Raw genomic sequence first — 22,021 nt, 5'->3', positions numbered from 1 at the left:
TTACAGAATGGAATTCCAGGTGGAAACTTGGTGTGTACTGCAAGGCTTGTTGTGGCTGGTTGATCCAAGGTAACTGGGCAGAATTCTGTGGGTGGATCAGTGTGATGTAGGGGCTGCCATCTTCTGTGGAGATTGGCTTTGGTCTTTGGCTAGGGAAGCTGTGTAAGTTCGAGTTACTGCTGCTGCCCAAAGACCTGAGTTCAAGGGTAAGTTTCCAGAATCTTAAAGGGCAGAAAGTGGAGGATCGGCCTGTCATCAGATTATTGGTGAGGCTCCAAGGTACATTCAGACTTGCCCAGGCCTGTTGAATTTGACTTTAAGGGAGACACAAAGAGAACCTGGCAGAAAAGCTGGCTGCACAGATTGAGGAGAAATGCGAATATTTTGATGAGAGTTGTTCTGCTACAGTGGAGAATACCAGTATGGAGACATATCTAGGGAATACCAGGCTTGAAAGACTTTCATGAGACATAATAAATCTCGGTGATACTGGTAGAAATATACGGAGTATCAACGTGCACTAGAGAAAGTTACTGAAATCACTGCTCCAAGAACGGGTCAAAGATTCCTGACGTTTGAAAGAGAAGAGATGGCAGAGATGATAAAAGCGCTCATGTTCTTGGAAGAGGTCATGAGAATCTACAGGTCCCAAGGGGCATTTACAAACCATTCAGACCAAAATGCACCAAGCCCAGGTAAGCCTTTTCCCAGGTTTGGGCCTTGCTATCAAGCACTTGCTCTTCCCTCCCCTCCACTCAGGCATCCATTTTAAAGGATCAGATCCTGAGCTGCAATGAAGCCAGTAAGAGAAGAGCAAGCCCCTCCTAGAATCAGAGTTCCCCCAACTTCACAATTTGTTAACAACCGTGAAATGCTTAAAGGTCAAATACTCTCGATTAAAATAGGAATTGAATATTTAGCTCACACAAAGAAATGATGACCTTCCCCTAGATTAAGCAAATGCTGGGGTTATGAATTCTTTGGGGTGAAGGGAGTGTGGTAAGTGAGGGGAATATTTGACTGAACTTGAATATGTATTATGCCTCAGTTTTTCAAGACAGTAAAGTCAAATATTATAAGTCAGATAGTGAACTGAACTGTAAAATCATGAAAGACATAAAAGACACAGGTTATGTGGAGCGTCTTTCCCTTCAGACAAGCCCCGGGTGCACGATAACAAGGGGGTGCACACTTGGTTGTGTTAAATTGCTTTACCCAATATGATCAGATGATTAATCGTTCTCATCAATGATAGAAGAACACCTGGTTCTCAATTACCTTGCATAGCTGCATCAGGTTTCTCATAGCTAAAATATCTGTAGGTGATTATATAATCAAGCCTAAATGTATATATTTTGTTTCGTTTCTCTTGTATTTTCCTAAAGAGGAATGTTTCCCCTTGAAATGCCAACGTTGGCCAGTATGTGTCATTGGGAGTAAAGGGAACAACATGCACAAGGGTAACCCAGGTTCATGGTTATTTCATGGTTCCCATAGGTACTTCATTGTTCCGGTTAGTGTTGGAGGCTTCAGCAGTAAAGAGTTGACATATCCCCTTCAACATATTGGACAGATATTTTACTTTCTAACTGCCTATAATTTTCTTAGAGTTGACAAAATGTTACAAAATTGACAAGTCTGGGATCTAAGTGGATTTAGTATGTGTCAAAATCTAACTTCATTTTCTTATAAATCCCAAAACATGTAAATCAATTCTATTAACATTCTTAAAAACTGCAACTGAGTTATCAACACAATGTCAAAACTGGAGTCTACGGACAAACCCTCACACATTGGCTATATAGAAAACACAGCTAAACAAACATCACATTTCTGTGAATTATATCTGGAAACTGTTGATTTATCAATGCTCAGTTGGCAGAGAACAAGTGTAACCTGTGCTCACTCCCTCCCATGTACACAGCAATGTAAACTTCCACTCTCACCCAGCCCTTGGAACAGGAAACTTGCCGAAGAGTTGTCTGTTACATCCAAAGACAGGATGAGGCCTCAGAAAACCTGGAAGAAGTAGACGGCAAAATACAGAATGGAAACAAGTGCAGGATATGACCTATGGTAATGGAGCATCAAAGGTGAAACTCTGTTTTACTTGGACGCACCCTCTCAAGCGGGCAGCACACATGGGTTTGAAGGTGCTGTGCTGAGTGTTAGAAGAGGGCACAACAGATGGTTGGCTGAGAGAACTCAAAGAAATCAGCACAAGATATCCCAATTGAATCTGAGACCAAGATTCGAGCTGCCAAATTTGCGCTAGCAGAGGCAGTGGAAAAAGAGGGATAGGGCTACGGATGACGGCACACGCAGAACTCAGGGATCTACAGAGGGATGTGTGTTATGGTGAGTCTTATCAAGACAGCAAACACAACTGTGACCTCAGTGAGAAAGCAAACACACTGGCGTGTGAGGTTGAGTTTATCAATATGTCTTATGTCCACATCCACTGCATCTGCAGGACCAGGGACCAATTTCTCATTTTGTAAATAGAACACGTGTGGGGCTCAATGAGGGATATCATGCATCTTGTCTGAGATTTCCAGGGGGCGTCTAGGTAGAAATCAGTATAAAAAGTTTTAGGATATGCTAAATTCATAACCTGAATTGGGATTACGGTCTGGTTTCAGGCAGACGATGCAGAACAGCTCTGTGGTTGCATTCGTTAACACATGACACAAGGATGAGACAACAAGGAAGAGTGGTCAAAGTCCACAGAGTGTGAAGATGAAGCATTTCCTTAAGAATAATATCCCAAATGCAGAAGCTACATTTTGGATGGCACAGAAATTGTAGTGCAGCAAGGACACAAATGTCGGATGGTGGGAACATTCCAGCAGGCCCTGAAGTATGACATCCATACATATGTTTCCACTGGTGTTTCTGAAGACAGGGAAGCTCTGGGAAGAACTGGTAACATTGGGACATTCCCATGGAAATAAAACTTACAAGCGCAATGTCTGTTGGCTGTGTTGGAAACACACCAATATGACATACAGAAGAATGCAGAGCTGAAAACCTTTAGAAGCTTCATTTCCACTAGAGTAAGTGCCCTGTGCACTTTCTGAATTGTGAGATTAGCATAATAAAACAGAGGTTATACTAATTGAAATACTATGGTGGGTTCATCACAACCAAGGCAACACCAGCAATTAGAGATATACCATACAACACACACAGGAACAGGACATGGCATCAATGTCTAGGGAAAATTGTCCTCACAGAAATATCATGGAATTGTGTACACCAAAGAGTCTAAAGTTTTCAATTATCCAAGCCTTTTAAGTCTATATTAGATACCTGATAATACTTGACCAGTAGAGAAATAGAAGTATAGTAAAAGAAACAGGAAGTACAATTTCAGTTCCAAAGAGACTGAAGGCCCAAACAATAAGCTTTCAAGCATCTAGATGGCAAAATGCTACCAGAGCAAGCATTGAAAATGAAGGTGAGGAAAACACAGAAGAAAAACTGTGTCTCAGAATCACAAAAGGCAGAATACACGAAAAGGGGAAGGGAAACTCTAAAGAAGAATCAAATAATATCAGAAATCTCAATGGATGAGATAATAACTGGGCTAAAGTCAGTCCAAAGCAGACTAGATATTGCAGAGGGACTCGTGAATGACTGTGAAGTTATGGGAACAGATATCCCTCGATCAGAAGAAGACATAGAAAAGAAATTCCAAACCAACACAAACATCGCTGTTGAACCTTTAGGTAAGAAAAAGAGTGAAAGAATAATATTCATAAGAGTCCCAAATGGAAAAGCAAGAGATAAAATAGACAATTCTGAAGAGGTATTTGTAGAAAAATCAATGAAACATGCTGAAAGCCAAGAAAGGATCATCTATACGTATTTAGGAAGTACACAGCGTCCAAATGTGGTGAAATCCCAATAGACCAACAAGCAGCTGTAGAATTCAAATAATCAAAGTTCATGATCTTCCCAGTGATCTAAAATGCACCTTGAGGAAAGCAACTTAGTCACAACAGAACTTCCAGAGGGGTTTAAGCTCATATCTCGGCAGAAATTTTGCAAAACAGGGAGGAGTGCCAGGACATAGGCCATATCCTGAATGAGAAAAACCTGCAAACTAGGGTAGCCAATGCCAAATGACCGCCATTACTAAGAACGGCAGAGCAAGGGAATTTCACTGACCGGCAAATCTTAAAAGAATTCTGCAGTTTGAAACTGATCCTAAAACACAAGTTGAGAATCCTTCCCTGAATAGAAAAGTAGCTAGATGAAATGGAAATGAGAAAACCATTCTTGGAAATGCAAGAAGAGCATGAGTTGCAAAGAAGAAAAAGGAAGAGGGAAAGGAGGACATCAAAATCTTAAGATGGGAGAGGGTAGCAGGAAATCATAGGAGATTTTAAACACTATCTTAAGTGAATCAGCTTATATGACTGTCTGTCTGAAGCAAAGGGAGAGAAGTATGGCCTAATGTGTTTGCAAAACAAACAATCAAACAAACAAACACCAAAAGGTTACAGTTGGCTGACATATACCAAAGAAACATGGTTATTCAATACAACATACTCAAAGTGATGTCAAGGATCATTCAGCACGCATCTACCCAGTATGGCGGCTAGCATGTACCCAACACACTTGTATTCAGAAAACAGATGCATGCATTAATATTCATAAATATTGATTAATAAGTGCATATTGTGACCCAAACCAAATGATGGTTTTAAATAAGATTGGGTCATAGAACGTGATATAGACTTACAAGCCTTCCAACAGGATGAACGAATGCCATACTCTGCCCTACGTAGAGAAGAAACGGCATAAGAATATAGCAAAGACAAGTAGCTCTGCAAAACTGTACTAAGAGAAAAAGAGACAGACAGGAAACTGCACAATGGGATTGGTTTCACTTCTTGGATTTTCACCCCCATGAAACAAATGGATGCATGTTTTGAGAGTGTGGGTGTTTCAGCAGAAAGCAACAGAAGGATATGTATTCTGGGTGAGTGGATATTACACAAACATGAGTTTCATTTAGTGGGTCTCTGTGTACTGTGAAATGTTAGAAAGTTTCAAGACGTGTGAAACCGTAAACTAAAAATGGACACAGTTCTCTCCGTTTGTTCTATGTATAAAGAACTGGACCAAAGGAGAGAGGGAAGAAAAAAGGACCATGGGACGCTAGTGGATTGAATCATATTTCCCTTAGGAACCTCTGTTTTAACGCAGACCCCCCCATCAATGAAATATTGCAGCAAACATTGGGGATGGCAGGTACCGGATGGAATTCCAGATGGAACGTTGGTGTGTACCACAAGGCTTCTTGTGGCTGGTGGATCCAAGGTAACTGGGCAGAATTCTCTGGGTGGATCTGTATGATGGAGGGGCTGCCACACTCTGTGGAGACTGGCTTTTGTCTTTTGCTCGGGAAGCTTTATAAGTTCGAGTTACTGCTGCTGCCCTAAGACCTGAGTTCAAGTTTAAGTTTCCAGAATCTGAAAGGGCAGACAGTGGAAGATCTGCCTATCATCAGATTACTGGTGAGGCTCCGAGGTACATTCAGACTTCCCAGTCTTTTTGAAGTCGACTTTATGGGAGACACGAAGAGAACCTTGCCGAAAAGCTGGCTGCACGGATTTAGCAGAGATGCGAACATATTGATGAGAGTTGTTCTTCTACAATGGAGATACCGGCATGGAGACATCTCTAGAGGATACCAGGCTCGAAATTCTTTCATGAGACCTACTAAACCTCTGTGATACTGGTAGAAATATACAGAGTGTCTACGTGCACTAGAGAAATTTACTCAATTTCCTGCTCCAAGAACGGGTCCAAGATTCCTGAAGTCTAAAAGAGAAGAGATGGCAGAGATGATAAAAGCATTCATGTTCTTGGAAGAGATCATGAGAATCCACAGGTCCCAAGGGGCATTTACAAACCATTCAGACCAAAATGAACCAAGCACATGTAAGCCTTTTCCCAGGTTTGGGCCTTGCTATCAAGCACTTGCTCTTCCCTCCCCTCCACTCAGTCATCTATTTTAAAGGATCAGAACCTGAGATGCAATGAAGCCAGTAGGAGAAGAGCAAGCCCCTCCTAGAATCAGAGTTCCTCCAAATTCACACTGTGTGAACAACGGAGAACTCCTTAAAGTCAAATACTCTCGACTAAAATAGATAGGAATTGAATACTTAGCTCACACAAAGAAATGATGACCTTCCCCTAGATTCAGCAAATGCTGGGGTTATGTCTAGTTTGGGGTGAAGGGAGTGTGATAAGTGTGGGGAATCTTTGACTGAACTTGAATATGTATTCGGCCTTCAGTTTTTCACGACAGTATAGTCAAATATTATAAGTCAGATAGTGAACTGAACTGTAAAATTCATGAAATACTTTAAAGACACAGGTTATATATAGAGTCTTATGCTTCTGTCAATCCCCGGGTGCACGATATCATGAGGGTGCACACTTGGTTGTGTGAAAATGCTTTATCCAATATGATCGGATGATTAAGCATTCTCATCAATGATAGAAGAACACCTGGTTCTCAATTGCCTAGCATAGCTGCATCAGGGTTATAGCTAAAATGCCTGTAGGTGCTTTTGGAATCAAGCCTAAATTTGTATATTTTGTTGGTTTTACTTGTATTTTCCTAAAGAGGTATGTTACCCCTTGAATTGCCAACGTTGGCCAGTATGTGTCTTTGGGAATAAAGGGAACCACATACACAAGGGAAACACAGGTTCTCGGCTATTTCATGGTTCCTATAGGAACTTCATGGTTCCTGTTGGTGTTGGAGGTTTCAACAGTAAAGAGTTGACATGTCCCCTTCAACATTTTGGACTGCGATTTTACTTTCTAACTGTCTATATTTTTCTTAGAGTTGACAAAATGTTACAAATTGACAAGTCTGGAATCTAGGTGGATTTAGTATGTTACAAAAACTAACTTCATTTTCTTATAAATCCCAAAACATGTAAATCAATTCTATTAACCTTCTTAAAAACTGCAACTGAGTTGTCAACACAATATCAAAACTGGGGTCTACGGACAAACCCTCCCATGATGGGTGTATAGAAAACAGAGCTTAACAAACATCACATTTCTGTGAATTATATCAGGAAAGTGTTGATTTATCAATGCTCATTTGGCAGAGTACCAGTGTAACCTGTGCACTCTCACTCCCATGTACACAGCAATGTAAACATCCACTCACCAAGCCCTTGGCACAGGAAACTTGCCGAAGATTGGTCTGTTACATCCAAAGACAGGATGAGGCCTGAGAAAACATTGAAGCAGGAGACGGCAAAGTAGAGAATGCAAACCAGTGCAGGATCTGACCTCTGGTAATGGAGCATAAAAGGTGATACTCAGTATTACTCGGACGCACACTCTGAAGCCGGCAGCAAACTTGGGATTGAAGGTGATGCCCTGAGTGTTAGAAGCGTGCACAGCAGATGCTTGACTGACAGAACTCAAAGAACTCAACACAAAATATCCCCACAATTGAATCTGAGACCAAGATTCGAGCTGCCAAATTTCAGCTAGCAGAGGCAGCGGAAAAAGAGGGATAGGGCTACGGATGACGGCACACGCAGAACTCAGGGATCTAGAGTGCACTGTGGGTTATGGTGGGTCCTATAAAAAGAGCAAACAGAACTATGACCTCAGTGACAAATCAACCACACTGGCGTATGAGGTTGAGTTTATCAATATGTCCTATTGCCTCATCCACTGCATCTGCATGACCAGGGACCAATTTTGCATTTTGCAAATAGAGCACATGTGGGGATCAATCAGAGATATCATGCATCTGATCTGAGTGTTCCAGGGGGCGTTGGGGCTGAAATCAGTATTAAATAATTTAGGATAAGCTACATTCGTAACGTGGACTGGGATTACGTTCTGGTTTCAGGCAGACGATGCTGAACAGCTCTGTGGTTGCCTTCGAGAACCCAAGACACAAGGATGAGAGAACAAGGAAGTGTGTTCAAATTCCACAGAGTGAGAAGATGAAGCATTTACTTCAGCATTATCTCCCAAATGCAGAAGCTACATTTTGGATGGCACTGACATGGTACGGCACAGAGGAAACATAGGTCGGTCTGTGGGATCATTCCAGCAGGCCCTGAAGTATGACATCCATACATATGTTTCCACTGGTGTTTCTGAAGACAGGGAAGCTCTGGGAAGAACTGGTAACATTGGGACATTCCCATGGAAATAAAACTTACAAGCGCAATGTCTGTTGGCTGTGTTGGAAACACACCAATATGACATACAGAAGAATGCAGAGCTGAAACTCTTTAGAAGTTTCATTTCCACTAGAGGAAGTGCCATGTGCACTTTCTGAACTGTGAGATTAGCATAATAAAACAGAGGTTATACCAATTGAAATAGTATGGTGTGTTCATCACAACAAATGCAACACCAGCAAGTAGAGATATACCAGACAACACACAGATGAACAGGACATGGCATCAATGTCTAGGGAAAATTTTCCTCACAGAAATATCATGGAATTGTGTACACCAAAGAGTCTAAAGTTTTCACTTATCCAAGCCTTTTGAGTCTATATTAGATACCTGATAGTACTTGACCAGTAGAGAAATAGAAGTATAGTAAAAGAAACAGGAAGTACAATTTCAGTTCCAAAGAGACTGAAGGCCCAAACAATAAGCTTTCAAGCATCTGGATGGCAAAATGCTACCAGATCAAGCATTGAAAATGGAGGTGAGGAAAACACAGTAGAAAAAACTGTGTCTCAGAATCACAAAAGGCAGAATACACGAAAAGGGGAAGGGAAACTATAAAGAAGAATCAAATAATATCAGAAAACTCAATGGATGAGATAATAACTGTGCTAAAGTCAGTCCTAAGCAGACTAGATAATGCAGAGGGACTCGTGAATGACTGTGAAGACAGGGGAAAAGAAATCCCTCAATCAGAAGAAGACATAGAAAACCAAGTGCAAACCAACACAAACATCGCTGTTGAATCCTGGGGTAAGACAATGAATGAAAGAATAGGATTCATAAGAGTCCCATGTGGAAAAGAAATAGATGAAATAAAAAATTCTGAAAAGGTATTTGTACAAAAATCACAATGAAACATGCTGAAAGCCAAGAAAGGATCATCTATACGAATTCAGGAATTACAAATTATCCAAAGTAGGTGAAATAGCAATAGACAAACAAGCAGCTGTAGAATTCAAATAAACAAAGTTCATGATCATCCCAGTGATCTAAAATGCACCTTGAGGAAAGCAACTTAGTCACAACAGAACCTCCAGAGGCATTTCAGCTCATATCTCGGCAGAAATTTTGCAAAACAGGGAGGAGTGCCAGGACATAGGCCATATCCTGAATGAGAAAAAGCTACAATCTAGGGTAGCCAATGCCAAATAATCGCCATTACTAAGAACGGCAGAGTTAGGGAATTTCACTGACTGGCAAACCTTAAAAGAATTCAGCAGTTTGAAACTGATCCTAAAACACAAGTTGAGAATCCTTCCCTGAAAAAAAAAGTAGCAAGATGAAATGGAAATAAGAAAACCATTATTGGAAACGCAAGAAGAGCATGAGTTGCAAAGAAGATACAGGAAGAAGGCAAAGAGGACATCGCAATCCTAAACATGGGAGATTTTAGCAGGAAATCATAGGTGATTTTAAGCACTATCTTAAGTGAATCAGCTTATATGACTGTCTGAAGCAAAAGGAGAGATGCATGGCCTAATGTGTTTGCAAAACAAACAATCAAACAAACAAACAAACACCAAAAGGTTAAAGTTTGCTGACATATACCAAATAACCATAGATATTCAATACAAAATACTCAAAGTGATGTCAAGGATCATTCAGCATGCATCAACCCAGTATGGCGGCTAGCATTTACTCAACACACTTGTATTCAAAAACAGATTCGTGCATTAATATTCATCAATATTGATTCATAAGTGCACATCATGACCCAAATCAAATGACGGTTTTGAATAATATTGGGTCATAGAACATGATAAAGTCTTACAAGTCTTCCAACAGAATGAACGAAGGCCATATTCTACCCTACTTAAAGAAGAAATGGCATAAGAATATAGCAAAGACAAGTAGCTCTGCAAAACTGTACTAAGAGCAAACGAGACAGACAGTAAAGTGCACATTGGGATTGGTTCCACTTCTTGGAATTTCACACCCATGAAAAAAATGGATCCATGTTCTGAGAGTGTGGGTGTTTCAGCAGAAAGCAACAGAAGGATATGTATTCTGGGTGAATTGATTTTACACAAACATGAGTTTTCTTTAGTGGGTCTCTTTGTACTGTGAACTGTTAGAATGTTTCAAGATGTGTGAAACCGTAAACTGTAAATGAACACAATTTCTTCAGTTTGTACAGAGTAAAAAGATATGGGACAAAGGAAAGAGGGAAGAAAAAAGGACCATGGGACGCTAGTGGATTGAATCACATATCACTTAGGAACCTCTAATTTAATGCAGCCCCTCCCCCATCACTGTAAATATGCAGCAAACTTTGGGGAAGGCATTTATCGGATGGAATTCCAGATGGAATGTTGGTATGTACAGCGAGGCTTTTTGTGGCTGGTGGATCCAAGGTAACTGGGCAGAATTCTTTCGTGGATCAGTGTGATGGATGGGTTGCTGCCCTCTGTGGAGATTGGCTTTTGTCTTTTTCTCAGGAATCTGTGTTAGTTCGAGTTACTGATGCTGCCCTAAGACTGGAGTTCAAGGGTAAGTTTCCAGAAACTGAAAGGGCAGACAGTGAAAGATCTGCCTATCATCAGATTACTGGTGAGGCTCCGAGTTACTTTCAGACTTCCCAGTCCTGTTGAAGTCAACTTTATGGAAGACACGAAGAGAACCTGGCAGAAAAGCTGGCTGCACGGATTGAGGAGATATGCGAACATATTGATGAGAGTTGTTCCGCTACAATGGAGAATACTGGCATGGAGACATCTCTAGAGAATACAGGCTCGAAAGCCTTTCATGAGACCTACTGAACCTCAGTGATACTGGTAGAAATATACGGAGTGTCAACGTGCACTAGAGAAATTTACTCAATTCCCTGCTCCAAGAACGGGTCCAAGATTCCTGAAGTCTAAAAGAGAAGAGATAGTAGAGATGATAAAAGCACTCATGTTCTTGGAAGAGGTCATGAGAATCCACAGGTCCCAAGGGGCATTTACAAACCATTCAGACCAAAATGCACCAAACCCAGGTAAGCCTTTTCCCAGGTTTGGGCCTTGCTATCAAGCACGTGCTCTTCCCTCCCCTCCACTCAGGCATCCATTTTAAAGGATCAGAACCTGAGCTGCAATGAAGCCAGTAGGAGAAGAGCAAGCCCCTCCTAGAATCAGAGTTCCTCCAAATTCACACTCTTTGAACAACGGTGAACTCCTTAAAGGTCAAATACTCTCGCTTAAATAGATAGGAATTGAATACTTAGCTCACACAAAGAAATGATGACCTACCCCTAGATTCAGCAAATGCTGGGGTTATGTATTCTTTGGGGTGAAGGGAGTGTTGTAAGTGAGGGGAAACTTTGACTGAACTTGAATATGTATTCGGCCTCATGTTTTTATAAAGTATAGAGGAATATTATAAGACAGATAGTGAACTGAAGTGTAAAAGGTATGAAAGACATTAAAGACACAGCTTTTGTAGAGCGTCTTAGACTTCTGTCAAGACCCGGGTGCACGATATCATGGGGGTCACTTGGGGATATCACTTGGTTTAGTTAAATTGCTTTACGCAATATGATGGGATGATTAAACGTTCTCATCAATGATACAAGAACACCTGGTTCTCAATTGCCTAGCATAGGTGCACCAGGGTTCTCATAGCTAAAATGCCTGTAGGTGCTTTTAGAATCAAGCCTAAATGTATATATATTGTTTGGTTTTTGTTGTATTTCCCTAAAGAATAATGTTACCCTTGAAATTCCAACATTGGCCAGTATGTGTCATTGGGAGTAAAGGGAACCACATGCACAAGTGAAACCCAGGTTCTCGGTTATTTCATGGTTCCAATAGATACTTCATGGTTCCGGTTGGTGTTGGAGGCTTCAACAGTAAAGAGTTGACATATCCCCTTCAACATATTGGACAGCATTTTTACTTTATATCTTTCTATATTTTTCTTAGAGTTGACATAATCTTACAAAATTGACATGTCTGGCATCTAGGTGGATTTAGTATGTTTCAAATTCTAACTTCATTTTCTTATAAATCCCAAAACATGTAAATCAATTCTATTAACATTCTTAAAAACAGCAACTGAGTTATCAACACTTGTCAAAATTGAAGTCTACGAACAAACCCACCCACCATGGCTGTAAAGAAAACAGAGCTAATCAAACATCACATTTCTTTGAATTATATCAGGAATGTGTTGATTTATCAATGCTCAGTTAGCAGAGAACAAGTGTAACCTGTGCTCACTCCCTCCCATGTACACAGAAATGTAAACATCCACTCACCCATCCCTTGGCACAGGAAACTTGCCGAAGGATGGTCTGTTATATCGAAAGACAGGATGACGCCTCAGAAAACCTGGAAGCAGGAAAAGGCAATGTAGAGAATGGAAACCAGTGCAGGATCTGACCTCTGGTAATGGAGCATCTGTGGTGAAACTTTGTTTTACTTGGACGCACACTCTCAAGTGGGCAGCACACATGGGATTGAAGGTGATGCGCTGAGTGTTAGAAGAGTGCACAGCAGATGCTTGGCTGACAGAACTCAAAGCAATCAGCACAATATATCCCCACAATTGAATCTGAGACCAAGATCCGAACTGCCAAATTTGAGCTAGCAGACACAGCGGAAAAAGGGGGATAGGGCTATGGATGACTTCACACGGAGAACTCAGGGATCTAGAGTGCATTGTGGGTTATGGTGGGTCCTATCAAGACAACAAAAAGAACTGTGACCTCAGTGAGAAATCAACCACACTGGCGTGTGAGGTTGAGTTTATCAATATGTCCTATAGCCTCATCCACTGCATCCACAGTATAAGGGACCAATTTGGCATTTTTCAAATAGAGAACGTGTGCAGCTCAATCAGCGTTATCATGCATCTAGTCTGAGGGTTACAGAGGCGTTGGGGTTGAAATCACTGTTAAAAGATTTAGGATAAGCTACATTCGTAACCTGGACTGGGGTTATGGTCTGGTTTTAGGCAGAGGATGTGGAAAAGCTCTGTGGTTGCCTTCGTGAACCCATGACACAAGGATGAGAGAACAAGGAAGAGTGGTCTAATTCCACAGAGTGAGAAGATGAAGCATATCCTTCAGCATTATCTACCAAATGAAGAAGGTACATTTTGGATGGCACTGATATGGTACTGCACACAGGGCACATAGGTCAGTCTGCGGGATCATTCCAGCAGGCCCTGAAGTATGACATCCATACATATGTTTCCACTTGTGATTCTGAAGACAGGGAAGCTCTGGGAAGAACTGGTAACATTGGGACAATCCCATGAAAATAAAAATTACAAGCACACTGTCTGTTGGCTGGGTTTGAAACACACCAATATGACATACAGAAGAATGCAGAGCAGAAAACCTCCAGAAGCTTCATTTCCACTAGAGGAAGTGCCCTGTGCACTTTCAGAATTGTGAGATTAGCATAATACAAATGAGGATATACTAATTGAAATATTATGCTGTGTTCATCACAACAAAGGCATCACCAGCTATTAGAGATATACCAGACAACACACACAGGAACAGGACATGGCATCAATGTCTAGGGAAAATTGTCCTCACATAAATATCATGGAATTGTGTACACCAAAGTCTAAAGTTTTCACTTAACCAAGCCTTGTAAGTGTATATTAGTTACCAGATAGTACTTGACATGTAGAGAAAAAGAAGTATAGTAAAAGAAACCAGAAGTACCATTTCAGTTCCAGAGAGTTTGAAGGCCCAAACAATAAGTTTCAAGCAACTAGACGGAAAAATGCTACCAGAGCAAGCATTGAAAACGGAGGTGAGGAAAACACTGAAGAACAACAGTGTCTCAGAATCACAAAAGGCAGAATACACGAAAAGGGGAAGGGAAACTCTAAAGAAGAACCAAATAATATAAGAAAACTCAATGGATGAGATAATAACTGGGCTAAAGTCAGTCCTAAGCAGACTAGATAATGCAGAGGGACTCGTGAATGACTGTGAAGACAGGGGAACAGAAATCCCTCGATCAGAAGAAGACATAGAAAAGCAAGTACAAAGCAATGCAAACATCGAGGTTGAATCCTGGGATAAGACAAAGAATGAAAGAATAGTATTCACAAGTGTCATAAATGGAAAAGCAAGAGATAAAAAAAAATTCTGAAAAGGTATTTGTAGAAAAATCACAATGAAACATGCTGAAAGCCAAGAAAGGTTCATCTATACGAATTCAGGAAGGACAAAGTGTCCAAAGTAGATGAAAATCCAATAGACCAAAAAGCAGCTGTAGAATTCAAATAAAGAAAGTTCATGATCATCCCAGTGATCTAAAATGCACCTTGAGGTAAACAACATAGTCACAACAGAACCTCCAGAGGGGTTTCAGCTCATATCTTGGCCGAAATTTTGCAAAACAGGGAGGAGTGCCAGGACATAGGCCATATCCTGAATGAGAAAAAGCTACAATCTAGGGTAGCCAATGCCAAATGACCGTCATTTCTAAGAACGGCAGAGCTAGGGAATTTCACTGACCGGCAAACCTTAAAAGAATTCAGCAATTTGAAACTGATCCTAAAACACAAGTTGAGAATAGTTAACTGAATAGAAAAGTAGCAAGATGAAATGGAAATAAGAAAACCATTCTTGGAAATGCAAGAAGAGCATGAGTTGCAAAGAAGAAACAGGAAGAAGGCGAAGAGGACATCACAATCCTAAACATGGGAGATTTTAGCAGGAAATCATAGGTGATTTTAAGCACTATCTTAAGTGAAACAGCTTATATGACTGTCTGTCTGAAGCAAAAGGTGAGATGCATGGCCTAATGTGTTTGCAAAACAAACAAACAATCAAACAATCTAACAAACACCAAAAGGTTACAGTTGGCTGACATATACAAAAGATCCATTATTATTCGATAAAAAATACAGAAAGTGATGTCAAGGATCATTCAGCACGCATCAACCCACTAAGGCGGCTAGCATGTACTCAACACACTTGTATTCAGGAACAGATGCGTGCACTAATATTCATAAATATTTATTCAAAGTGCATATCGTGACCGAAACCAAATGACCGTTTTGAATAATATTGGGTCATAGAACGTGATAAAGGCTTTCAAGTTTTCCAACAGGATGAACGAATGCCATATTCTACCCTACTTAGAAAAGAAATGGCATAAGAATATAGCAAAGACATGTAGCTCTGTAAAACTGTACTAAGAGAAAAAGAGACAGACAGGAAAGTGCACATTGGGATTGGTTTCACTTCTTGGAATTTCACACCCATAAAAAAAATAGATCCATTTTCTGAGAGTGTGGGTGATTCAGCAGAAAGCAACAGAAGGATATGTATTCTGGGTGAATTAATATTACAAAAACATGAGTTTACTTTAGTGGGTCTCTGTGTACTGTGAATTGTTTCAAAGTTTCAAAACGTGTGAAACCAAAAAATAAAAATATACACAATTCCCTCTGTTTGTTTTGTGTATAAAGAACTGGACCAAAGGAGAGAGGGAAGAAAAAAGGACCATGGGACGCTAGTTGATTGAATCACATTTCCCTTAGGAACCTCTAGTTTAATGCAGCCTCTCCCCCATCAATTAAATAATGCAGCAACTTTTGGGGATGGCAGTTACCGGATGGAATTCCAGATGGAATGCTGGTGTGTACCACAAGGCTTGTTGTGGCTGGTGGATCCAAGGTAACTGGGCAGAATTCTCTGGGTGTATCCTTATGATGTAGGGGATGCCACATTCTGTGGAGATTGGCTTTGATCTTTTGCTCGGGAATCTGTGTTAGTTCGAGTTACTGCTGCTGCCCAAAGACCTGAGTTCAAGTGTAAGTTTCCAGAATCTGAAAGGGCAGACAGTGGAAGATCTGCCTGTCATCAGCTTACTGGTGAGGCTCCGAGGTACTTTCAGACTTGCCCAGTCCTGTTGAAGTCGACTTTATGGGAGACACGAAGAGAAACTGGCAGAATAGCTGGCTGGACGAATTGAGCTAAGATGCGAACATATTGATGAGAGTTGTTCTGCTACAATGGAGAATACCGGCATGGAGACATCTCTAGGGAATACCAGGGTCGAAAGTGTTTCATGACACATACTGAACCTCGGTGATACTGGCAGAAACATCCGGAGTGTCAACGTGCACTTGAGAAAGTTACTCAATTCCCTGCTCCAAGAACGGGTCAAGATTCCTGACGTCTAAAAGAGAAGAGATAGTAGAGATGATAAAAGCACTCATGTTCAGGGAAGACGTCAAGAGAATCCACAGGACCCAAGGGGCATTTACAAACAATTCAGACCAAAATGCACCAAGACCCGGTAAGTCTTTTCCCAGGTTTGGGCATAGCTATCAGGCACTTGCAATTCCCACCCCTCCACTCAGTCATCTATTTTAATGAATCAGATCCTGAGCTGCAATGAAGCCAGTAGGAGAAGAGCAAGTCCCTCCTAGAAACAGAGTTCCTCCGACTTCACACTCTTTGAAGAACTGTGAACTCTTTAAAGGTCAAATACTCTCGACTAAGATAGATAGGAATTGAGTAATCAGCTCACACAAAGAAATGATGACCTTTCCCTAGATTGAGCAAATGCTTTGTTTATGTCTTCTTTGGGGTGAAGGGAGTGTGGTAAGTGAGGGGACTCTGACTGAACTTGAATATGTATTATGCCTCAGTATTTCAAGACAGTATACTCAAATATTATAAGTCAGATAGTGAACACAACTGTAAAAGTCGTGAAAGACATTAAAGACACATGTTATTTGGAACATCTTACTTTTCAATCAAGCCCCGGGTGCACGATATCTTGGGGGTGCACACGGGTGTGTTAAATTGCTTTATCAAATATGATCGGATGATTAAGCGTTCTCATCACTGGTAGAAGAACACCTGCTTTTCAATAGCCTAGCATAGCTGCAGCAGGATTCTCATAGCTAAAATGTCCTTAGGTGCTTTTGGAATCAAGCCTAAATGTATATATTTTGTTTCGTTTTTCTTGTATTTTCCTAAAGAGGAATGTTACCCCTTGAAATGGCAACATTGGCCAGTATGTTTCATTGGGAGTAAAGGGCACCACATTCACAAGGGGAACCCATGTTCTTGGTTATTTCATGGTTCCAATATGTACTTCATGGTTCATGTTGTTGTTGGAGACATCAAAATAAAGGTTTGACATGTCCCCTACAAAACTTTGGACTGTGATTTTAGTATGTGTCTATTTTTTTCTTAGAGCTGACATAATGTTAAAAAATTGAAAAGTCTGGCTTCTAGTTTGATTTATTATGTTTCAAAAACTAACTACATTTTCATATAAATCCCAAAGTATGTAAATCAATTCTATTAAACTTCTTAAAATCTGCAACTGAGTTATCAACACAATTTCAAAACTGGAGTCTTCGGACAAGCCCTCTCACCATGGCTGTATAGAAAACAGAGTTAAAGAAACATCATATTTTTGTGAATAATATTTGGAAAATGTTGATGTATTGATGCCCAGTTGGCAGAGAAGCATTGTAACCTGTGTTCACTCCCTCCCATGTACATAGAAATATAAACAGCCTCTCACACAGCCCTTTGCACAGGATACTTGCCAAAGGGTGGTCTGTTATTTCCAAAGACTTGATGACGCCTCAGAAACCCTGGAAGCAGGAAACGGCAAATTAGAGAATGGAAACCAGTGCAGGATCTGACCTCTGGTAATGGAGCATCAAAGGTCAAACTCTGTTTTACTTGGATGCACACTCTCAAGCGGGCAGCAAGCATGGGATTGAAGGTGATGCGCTGAGAGTTAGAAGAGTGCAAAGCAGATATTTGGCTGACAGAAATCAAAGAAATCAGCACAAAATATCCCCACAATTGACTCTGAGACCAAGATACGATCTGCCAAATTTGAGCTATCAGAGCAGCAGAAAATTAGGAATAGGGCTGCGCATGATGGCACACGCTGAGTCTCAGGCATTTGGAGTGTGTTGTGGGTTGTGGTGGGTCCTATCAAGAGATCAAACAGGCCTGCGTCCCCAATGAGTAAGCAAACACCCTGGCACGCCAAGTTGTGTTGATCAATATGTCCCATGGCCACATCCAGTGCATCTGCAGGACCAGGTATCAATTTGGCAATTTGACAAAAGAGGACAAGTGGGGCTCAATCTGAGATATCGTGCATCTGCTCTGAGTGATCCAGGAGGCATTGTGATTGAAATCAGTATTAAAAGTTTAGGATCATGCACATTCACAATCTGGAAAGGGATTACGGTCTGGTTTTAGGCAAAGGATGTGGAAAACCTCTGTGGTTGAGATTGTGAACACATGAAACAAGGATGAGAGAAGAAGGAACAGTGGTCAAAGTCCACAGCATGAGAAGTTGAAGCATTACATTAAGCATTATCTCCCAAATACAGGTGCTACATTTTGGATGGCACTGACATGGTACTGCCCAGAGGACACAAAGTTCGGTCTGCGGGATCATTCAAGCAGGCCCTGATGTATGACATCCATACATATGTTTCCACTGCTGTTTCTGTAGACAGAGAAGCTCTGGGAAGAACTGGTAACATTGGGATATTCCCATGGCAATAGAAAGCACAAGCGCACTCTCAGTTTGCTGTTTTGGAAAGACTCCAATATGACGTACAGAAGAATGCCGAGCTGAAAATATTTAAGCTTCATTTCCAAAAGAGGAAGTGTACTCTGCACTTTCCGAAATGTGAGGTAAGTGCAATATAACGAAGTATTACTAATTGAAATAATATGGTGTGCTCATCACAACAAAGGCAACACCAGCAATTAGAGATATACCAGACAACACAAACAGGAACAGGACATGGCATCAATGCCTAGGGAAAATTGTCCTCACAGGAATATCATGGAACTTTGTACACACAATGGTCTAAAATTTTCACTTAACAAAGCCCTATAAATCTATATTTGATACCTGATATTACTTGACCAGTAGAGATAAAGAAGTATAGTAAAAGAAACAGGAAGTACCATTTTCAGTTATAAAGAGTTTGAAGGCCCAAAAAATAAGCTTTCAAACATCTAGACATCAAAAACTACCAGAGCAAGTATTGAAAACTGAGGTGAGGAAAACATGAAGTACAACAGTGTCTCAGAATCACAAAAGGCAGTATACCGGGTAAGGGGAAGAGAAACTCTAAAAACGAGGGAAACAATATCAGAAAACCCAAGGATGAGACAATACCAGGGCTAAAGTCAGTCCAAAGCAGACTTGATAATGCAGACGGACTCGTGAAAGACTGTGAAGACCGGGGAACAGAAATCCCTCAATCAGAAGAAGACATAGAAAAAGAAGGGCAAACCTATGCAAACATTGCTGTTGAAGCCTGGGTTAAGACAAAGCATGAAAGAGTATGATTCGTAGGAGTCCCAGATGGAATAGCAATATTAACAAAAAAAACCCTGAAAAGATAATTGTAGAAAAGTCAGACTGAAACTTGCTGAAAGACAAGAAAGAATCATCTATACGAATTCAGGGACTACACAGCGCCCAAAGTAGTTGGAATCACAATAGAACTAATTGCAGCTGTATAATTTAAACAACAAAGTTCATGATCACCCCAGTGATTTAAAATGCATCTAGAGGAAAGCAATTTAGTCACAACAGAACCTCCAGAGGGGTTTCAGCTCATATCTTGGCCGAAATATTGTAGAACAGGGAGTAGTGCAAGGACATAGGCCATATCCTGAATGAGAAAAAGCTGTAACCATGGGTAGCTTATGCCACATGACTGCCTTTTCTAATAATGGCAGAGCTAGGGAAATTCACAGACCAGCAAAGCTTAAAAGAATTCAGCAGTTCAAAATTTATCCTAAAAGAAAGATTGAGAATTCTACCCTGAATAGAATAGTAGCAAGATGAAATGGAAATAAGAAAAACCATTATTGGAAATGCAAGAAGAGCGTGAGTTACAAACAAGAAACAAGAAGAAGGCAAGGAGGACATCAAAGCCATAAGATGGGAGAGGGTAGCAGGAAATCATAAGTGATTTTAAGCACTATCTTAATTGATTAACATATATGACTCTCTGATTGGAGCAAACGGAGTGATTCATGGCCTAATGTGTTTGCAAATCCAACAACAAGCAAACAAACAAACAATCAAAGAAACAAACAAACAAACAAACAGACAACAAAAGGGTACGGTTGGCTGACATATACCAAAGAAACCATGAGTATTCAAAACAAAATTCTCAAAGTGATGTCAAGGATCATTCAGCACTCACCGTCCCAGTATCGCAGCTTAAATATACTCAACAAACTTGTATTCAGAAAACAGATGCGTGCATTAATATTCATAATTATTGATTCAAAAGAGCATATCGTGACCTAACCCAAATGCCGATTTTGAATAAGATTTGGTCATAGTCCGTGATATAGACTTACAGTTCTTCCAACAGCAAGAATGAATGCCATATTCTACCCTAAGTAGAGAAGAAATAGCACAAGCCTATAATAAAGACAAGTAGCTCTGCAAAACTGTACTAAGGGCAAACGAGACAGACGGTAAAGTGCACAATGGGATTGGTTTAATTTCTCGGAATTTCAGCCCCCATGAAAAAAGTGGATCCATTTTCTGAGAGCGAGGGTGTTTCAGCAGAAAGCAACAGACGGATATGTATTCTGGGTGAATGGATAATACACAAACATGAGTTTTCTTTAGTGGGGTCTCTGTGTACTGTGAGCTGTTAGAAAGTTTCAAGACGTGTGAAAACATAAATTAAAAATGGACACACTTCCCTCCATTTGTACTGTATATACAGATCTGAACCAAAGGAAAGAGGGAAGATAAAAGGACAGTGGCAGGCTAGTGGATAGAATCACATTTAACTTAGGAACCTCTCGTTTGATGCAGCCCCTCCCCGAACACTGACAATATTCAGCAACCATTGTGGATGGCATATACCGGTTGGATTCTAGGGGGAATCTTGGTGTGGACTGCGAGGTTTGTTGTGGCTGGTGGATCCAAGGTAACTGGGCAGAATTCTGTGGGTGGATCAGTGTGATGGAGGGGCTGCCGCCCTTTCTGGAGATTGGCTTACGTCTTTTGTTCGGGACGCTGTGTAAGTTCGAGATAATGCTGCTGCCCAAAGGCCTAAGTTCACGGTAAGTTTCCAGAACCTGAGAGGGCTGACAGTGAAAGATCTGCCTGTCATCAGCTTACTGGTGAGGCTCTGAGGTACCTTCAGACTTGCCCAGTCCTGTTGAAGTCGACTTTATGGGAGACACGAAGAGAAGCTGGCAGAAAAGCTGGCTGCACGGATTGAGGAGAGATGCGAACATATTGATGAGAGTTTTTCCGCTACAATGGAAAATACCGGCATGGAGACATCTCTAGAGAATACCAGGCTCGAAAGACATTCATGAGACCTACTGAACCTCTGTGAAACTGACAGAACCATTCGGAGTGTCAACGTGCACTTGAGAAAATCACTCAATTCTCTGCTCCAAGAACGGCTCCAAGATTCCTGACGTCTAAAAGAGAAGAGATGGCAGAGATGATAAAAGCGCTCATGTTCTTGGAAGAGGTCATGAGAATCCACAGGTCCCAAGGGGCATTTACAAACCATTCAGACCAAAATGCACCAAGCCCAGGTAAGCCTTTTCCCAGGGTTGGGCCTTGCTATCAAGCACTTGCTCTTCCCTCCCCTCCACTCAGGCATCCATTTTAAAGGATCAGAACCTGAGCTGCAATGAAGCCAGTAGGAGAAGAGCAAGCCCCTCCTAGAATCATAGTTCCTCCATCTTCACCCTCTGTGAACAACAGTGAACTCCTGAAAGGTCAAATACTCTCGCCTAAAATAGTTGGGAATTGAATACTTAGCTC

The sequence above is a fragment of the Camelus bactrianus genome, chromosome 8, assembly GCF_048773025.1.
Source record: "Camelus bactrianus isolate YW-2024 breed Bactrian camel chromosome 8, ASM4877302v1, whole genome shotgun sequence".
In the NCBI taxonomy this organism is placed as follows: domain Eukaryota; kingdom Metazoa; phylum Chordata; class Mammalia; order Artiodactyla; family Camelidae; genus Camelus; species Camelus bactrianus.
This window is presented reverse-complemented; position numbering follows the sequence as displayed.